Genomic DNA, 7,500 nt, shown 5'->3' with positions numbered 1-7,500 from the left:
CGCCCCTTTTTGTGTGTAGTATTTCGTTTGGTCTTTGCCATTAAATTTTTGTATACGAAAAATATATTTTCGCTCGGATAGAAAACCCCTTTTGGGTTTCTGAGAGTTGATGTGAGAGTCGTACAAGTATAACGAATATACGTTGTATCCAACCCAACATTCTGGGCTTACCACATAAGGGCCATTCGGTCTGAGACACCGACCCGTGGTCATGCTGTGTAGAGAAAAATTCGCAACGGAACGCGGTACAGAACAGTCGAGGAATGGACCTCGAGGAGCTGAACGACTGCTTCTCGACCGAGATCGTAGAATAGCCGCTCGCCCGCCGCTGCGCCGACCGGTCCGCTCGAACCGACGTGCTCTCTTATAGTAACCAAACGGGCGGCCGCGACGACCGCGGCGCCGGCCGCTCAGCACGGGCGCTTATGGTGGTAAACTGCCGCGCGTACAGACCAACCGGCCGGGCTGCTGGTACTTAGCCGCTGAAACTATGGTCGATTCGAACATATATTAACATACGATTTTTATTCGATAAATCGTTATTGTACATATTAAACGTTAGTTTCCACCGAAAGAAAAATTTTTTAGAATTTTTTTTTTCCAAAAATTGCAAGAGTAAACTTTTTTAATATTCGATTTAAAAATTTTTAAATGCTTAATCCTTACATTAAACTACTGGGAGAACTCAGAAATCATAATGAAAAAAATTACAAAAATTTATTTTTCTCAGAAACTCCGAAAAACAGAGTGGTCGAATCCGTGCAAGCCGGAATTTTTCTAAGTCCCCACGGTCAAGAGTAAACTTTTTTAATAAGCGTTTTAAAATTATTTCAATGTTTAATCCATGCGTAAACATGAAGTTTATTAACGTTTTTAACATTAAAAAAAATTACAAAAATTTATTTTTCGGAAAAAATGGAAAAAACCGATTCGTCGGAGCGAGGTGTCCTGCCCGTGCGGTAATTCCAGCAGGCGAATCGGACTTCCCGAAATTTTTCTAAGTCCCACGGTCGACACCAACTTTTTTAATAAGCGTTTTAAAATTATTTCAATGTTTAATCCATGCGTAAACATGAAGTTTATTAACGTTTTTAACATTAAAAAAAATTACAAAAATTTATTTTTCGGAAAAAAAGGAAAAAACCGATTCGGCGGAGCGAGGTGTCCAGCCCGTGCGGTAATTCCAGCAGGCGAATCGGACTTCCCGAAATTTTTCTAAGTCCCACGGTCGACACCAACTTTTTTAATAAGCGTTTTAAAATTATTTCAATGTTTAATCCATGCGTAAACATGATGTTTATTAACGTTTTCAACGTTAAAAAAAATTACAAAAATTTATTTTTCAAAAAAAATGGAAAAAACCGATTCGTCGGAGCGAGGTGTCCTGCCCGTGCGGTAATTCCAGCAGGCGAATCGGACTTCCCGAAATTTTTCTAAGTCCCACGGTCGACACCAACTTTTTTAATAAGCGTTTTAAAATTATTTCAATGTTTAATCCATGCGTAAACATGAAGTTTATTAACGTTTTTAACATTAAAAAAAATTACAAAAATTTATTTTTCGGAAAAAATGGAAAAAAACCGATTCGTCGGAGCGAGGTGTCCTGCCCGTGCGGTAATTCCAGCAGGCGAATCGGACTTCCCGAAATTTTTCTAAGTCCCACGGTCGACACCAACTTTTTTAATAAGCGTTTTAAAATTATTTCAATGTTTAATCCATGCGTAAACATGAAGTTTATTAACGTTTTTAACATTAAAAAAAATTACAAAAATTTATTTTTCGGAAAAAAAGGAAAAAACCGATTCGGCGGAGCGAGGTGTCCAGCCCGTGCGGTAATTCCAGCAGGCGAATCGGACTTCCCGAAATTTTTCTAAGTCCCACGGTCGACACCAACTTTTTTAATAAGCGTTTTAAAATTATTTCAATGTTTAATCCATGCGTAAACATGAAGTTTATTAACGTTTTTAACATTAAAAAAAATTACAAAAATTTATTTTTCGGAAAAAATGGAAAAAACCGATTCGTCGGAGCGAGGTGTCCTGCCCGTGCGGTAATTCCAGCAGGCGAATCGGACTTCCCGAAATTTTTCTAAGTCCCACGGTCGACACCAACTTTTTTAATAAGCGTTTTAAAATTATTTCAATGTTTAATCCATGCGTAAACATGAAGTTTATTAACGTTTTTAACATTAAAAAAAATTACAAAAATTTATTTTTCGGAAAAAAAGGAAAAAACCGATTCGGCGGAGCGAGGTGTCCAGCCCGTGCGGTAATTCCAGCAGGCGAATCGGACTTCCCGAAATTTTTCTAAGTCCCACGGTCGACACCAACTTTTTTAATAAGCGTTTTAAAATTATTTCAATGTTTAATCCATGCGTAAACATGATGTTTATTAACGTTTTCAACGTTAAAAAAAATTACAAAAATTTATTTTTCAAAAAAAATGGAAAAAACCGATTCGTCGGAGCGAGGTGTCCTGCCCGTGCGGTAATTCCAGCAGGCGAATCGGACTTCCCGAAATTTTTCTAAGTCCCACGGTCGACACCAACTTTTTTAATAAGCGTTTTAAAATTATTTCAATGTTTAATCCATGCGTAAACATGAAGTTTATTAACGTTTTTAACATTAAAAAAAATTACAAAAATTTATTTTTCGGAAAAAATGGAAAAAACCGATTCGTCGGAGCGAGGTGTCCTGCCCGTGCGGTAATTCCAGCAGGCGAATCGGACTTCCCGAAATTTTTCTAAGTCCCACGGTCGACACCAACTTTTTTAATAAGCGTTTTAAAATTATTTCAATGTTTAATCCATGCGTAAACATGAAGTTTATTAACGTTTTTAACATTAAAAAAAATTACAAAAATTTATTTTTCGGAAAAAAAGGAAAAAACCGATTCGGCGGAGCGAGGTGTCCAGCCCGTGCGGTAATTCCAGCAGGCGAATCGGACTTCCCGAAATTTTTCTAAGTCCCACGGTCGACACCAACTTTTTTAATAAGCGTTTTAAAATTATTTCAATGTTTAATCCATGCGTAAACATGATGTTTATTAACGTTTTCAACGTTAAAAAAAATTACAAAAATTTATTTTTCAAAAAAAATGGAAAAAACCGATTCGTCGGAGCGAGGTGTCCTGCCCGTGCGGTAATTCCAGCAGGCGAATCGGACTTCCCGAAATTTTTCTAAGTCCCACGGTCGACACCAACTTTTTTAATAAGCGTTTTAAAATTATTTCAATGTTTAATCCATGCGTAAACATGAAGTTTATTAACGTTTTTAACATTAAAAAAAATTACAAAAATTTATTTTTCGGAAAAAATGGAAAAAACCGATTCGTCGGAGCGAGGTGTCCTGCCCGTGCGGTAATTCCAGCAGGCGAATCGGACTTCCCGAAATTTTTCTAAGTCCCACGGTCGACACCAACTTTTTTAATAAGCGTTTTAAAATTATTTCAATGTTTAATCCATGCGTAAACATGAAGTTTATTAACGTTTTTAACATTAAAAAAAATTACAAAAATTTATTTTTCGGAAAAAAAGGAAAAAACCGATTCGGCGGAGCGAGGTGTCCAGCCCGTGCGGTAATTCCAGCAGGCGAATCGGACTTCCCGAAATTTTTCTAAGTCCCACGGTCGACACCAACTTTTTTAATAAGCGTTTTAAAATTATTTCAATGTTTAATCCATGCGTAAACATGATGTTTATTAACGTTTTCAACGTTAAAAAAAATTACAAAAATTTATTTTTCAAAAAAAATGGAAAAAACCGATTCGTCGGAGCGAGGTGTCCTGCCCGTGCGGTAATTCCAGCAGGCGAATCGGACTTCCCGAAATTTTTCTAAGTCCCACGGTCGACACCAACTTTTTTAATAAGTGTTTTAAAATTATTTCAATGTTTAATCCATGCGTAAACATGAAGTTTATTAACGTTTTTAACATTAAAAAAAATTACAAAAATTTATTTTTCGGAAAAAATGGAAAAAACCGATTCGTCGGAGCGAGGTGTCCTGCCCGTGCGGTAATTCCAGCAGGCGAATCGGACTTCCCGAAATTTTTCTAAGTCCCACGGTCGACACCAACTTTTTTAATAAGCGTTTTAAAATTATTTCAATGTTTAATCCATGCGTAAACATGATGTTTATTAACGTTTTCAACGTTAAAAAAAATTACAAAAATTTATTTTTCAAGAAAAATGGAAAATACCGATTCGGCGGAGCGAGGTGTCCAGCCCGTGCGGTAATTCCAGCAGGCGAATCGGACTTCCCGAAATTTTTCTAAGTCCCACGGTCGACACCAACTTTTTTAATAAGCGTTTTAAAATTATTTCAATGTTTAATCCATGCGTAAACATGATGTTTATTAACGTTTTCAACGTTAAAAAAAATTACAAAAATTTATTTTTCAAGAAAAATGGAAAATACCGATTCGGCGGAGCGAGGTGTCCAGCCCGTGCGGTAATTCCAGCAGGCGAATCGGACTTCCCGAAATTTTTCTAAGTCCCACGGTCGACACCAACTTTTTTAATAAGTGTTTTAAAATTATTTCAATGTTTAATCCATGCGTAAACATGACGTTTATTAACGTTTTTGACATTAAAAAAAATTACAAAAATTTATTTTTCAAAAAAAATGGAAAAAACCGATTCGTCGGAGCGAGGTGTCCAGCCCGTGCGGTAATTCCAGCAGGCGAATCGGACTTCCCGAAATTTTTCTAAGTCCCACGGTCGACACCAACTTTTTTAATAAGCGTTTTAAAATTATTTCAATGTTTAATCCATGCGTAAACATGATGTTTATTAACGTTTTCAACGTTAAAAAAAATTACAAAAATTTATTTTTCAAAAAAAATGGAAAAAACCGATTCGTCGGAGCGAGGTGTCCTGCCCGTGCGGTAATTCCAGCAGGCGAATCGGACTTCCCGAAATTTTTCTAAGTCCCACGGTCGACACCAACTTTTTTAATAAGCGTTTTAAAATTATTTCAATGTTTAATCCATGCGTAAACATGAAGTTTATTAACGTTTTTAACATTAAAAAAAATTACAAAAATTTATTTTTCGGAAAAAATGGAAAAAACCGATTCGTCGGAGCGAGGTGTCCTGCCCGTGCGGTAATTCCAGCAGGCGAATCGGACTTCCCGAAATTTTTCTAAGTCCCACGGTCGACACCAACTTTTTTAATAAGCGTTTTAAAATTATTTCAATGTTTAATCCATGCGTAAACATGAAGTTTATTAACGTTTTTAACATTAAAAAAAATTACAAAAATTTATTTTTCGGAAAAAAAGGAAAAAACCGATTCGGCGGAGCGAGGTGTCCAGCCCGTGCGGTAATTCCAGCAGGCGAATCGGACTTCCCGAAATTTTTCTAAGTCCCACGGTCGACACCAACTTTTTTAATAAGCGTTTTAAAATTATTTCAATGTTTAATCCATGCGTAAACATGAAGTTTATTAACGTTTTTAACATTAAAAAAAATTACAAAAATTTATTTTTCGGAAAAAATGGAAAAAACCGATTCGTCGGAGCGAGGTGTCCTGCCCGTGCGGTAATTCCAGCAGGCGAATCGGACTTCCCGAAATTTTTCTAAGTCCCACGGTCGACACCAACTTTTTTAATAAGCGTTTTAAAATTATTTCAATGTTTAATCCATGCGTAAACATGATGTTTATTAACGTTTTCAACGTTAAAAAAAATTACAAAAATTTATTTTTCAAAAAAAATGGAAAAAACCGATTCGTCGGAGCGAGGTGTCCTGCCCGTGCGGTAATTCCAGCAGGCGAATCGGACTTCCCGAAATTTTTCTAAGTCCCACGGTCGACACCAACTTTTTTAATAAGTGTTTTAAAATTATTTCAATGTTTAATCCATGCGTAAACATGACGTTTATTAACGTTTTTGACATTAAAAAAAATTACAAAAATTTATTTTTCAAAAAAAATGGAAAAAACCGATTCGTCGGAGCGAGGTGTCCAGCCCGTGCGGTAATGCCAGCAGGCGATCCGGGGTACTCGAAATTTTTCTAAGTCCCGACGGTCAAGAGTAAACTTTTTCATCGCATATTTCAAAATTTTTTCAATGTTTAATCTACGCATAAAAACGCAGTTTATCGCAGTTTTTAACGTTGAGAAAATTGACAAAAATTTTTTTTTCACTGAAAATGGAAAAAATGTATCGGTCGATGCGGGCTATCCAGGCCGTGCGGTAATTCCAGCAGGCGATCCGGGGTACTCGAAATTTTTCTAAGTCCCGACGGTCAAGAGTAAACTTTTTCATCACATATTTCAAAATTTTTTTAATGTTTAATCCACGCATAAAAACGCAGTTTATTAACGTTTTTAACGTTGAGAAAATTGACAAAAATTTTTTTTTCACTGAAAATGGAAAAAATGTATCGGTCGATGCGGGCTATCCAGGCCGTGCGGTAATTCCAGCAGGCGATCCGGGGTACTCGAAATTTTTCTAAGTCCCGACGGTCAAGAGTAAACTTTTTCATCACATATTTCAAAATTTTTTTAATGTTTAATCCACGCATAAAAACGCAGTTTATTAACGTTTTTAACGTTGAGAAAATTGACAAAAATTTTTTTTTCACTGAAAATGGAAAAAATGTATCGGTCGATGCGGGCTATCCAGGCCGTGCGGTAATTCCAGCAGGCGATCCGGGGTACTCGAAATTTTTCTAAGTCCCGACGGTCAAGAGTAAACTTTTTCATCACATATTTCAAAATTTTTTTAATGTTTAATCCACGCATAAAAACGCAGTTTATTAACGTTTTTAACGTTGAGAAAATTGACAAAAATTTTTTTTTCACTGAAAATGGAAAAAATGTATCGGTCGATGCGGGCTGTCCAGGCCGTGCGGTAATTCCAGCAGGCGATCCGAGGTACTCGAAATTTTTCTAAGTCCGAACGGTCAAGAGTAAACTTTTTCATCACATATTTCAAAATTTTTTTAATGTTTAATCCACGCATAAAAACGCAGTTTATTAACGTTTTTAACGTTGAGAAAATTGACAAAAATTTTTTTTTCACTGAAAATGGAAAAAATGTATCGGTCGATGCGAGCTGTCCAGGCCGTGCGGTAATTCCAGCCGGCGATCCGAGGTACTCGAAATTTTTCTAAGTCCGAACGGTCAAGAGTAAACTTTTTCATCACATATTTCAAAATTTTTTCAATGTTTAATCCACTCATAAAAACGCAGTTTATTAACGTTTTTAACGTTGAGAAAATTGACAAAAATTTTTTTTTCACTGAAAATGGAAAAAATGTATCGGTCGATGCGGGCTGTCCAGGCCGTGCGGTAATTCCAGCAGGCGATCCGGGGTACTCGAAATTTTTCTAAGTCCGAACGGTCAAGAATAAACTTTTTTATTACATGTTTTAAAAATTTTTCAATGCTTAATCCGTGCATAAGAGTGCAGTTTATTAACGTTTTTAAGGTTGAAAAAATTGACAAAAATTTTTTTTTCTCTGAAAATGAAAAAAATGTATCGGTCGAAGCGGGCT

The sequence above is a fragment of the Nomia melanderi genome, unplaced genomic scaffold, assembly GCF_051020985.1.
Source record: "Nomia melanderi isolate GNS246 unplaced genomic scaffold, iyNomMela1 scaffold0466, whole genome shotgun sequence".
Taxonomy (NCBI): Eukaryota; Metazoa; Arthropoda; class Insecta; order Hymenoptera; family Halictidae; genus Nomia; species Nomia melanderi.
The sequence above is the reverse complement of the archived record's forward strand: the minus strand, read 5'-3'. Positions refer to the sequence as shown.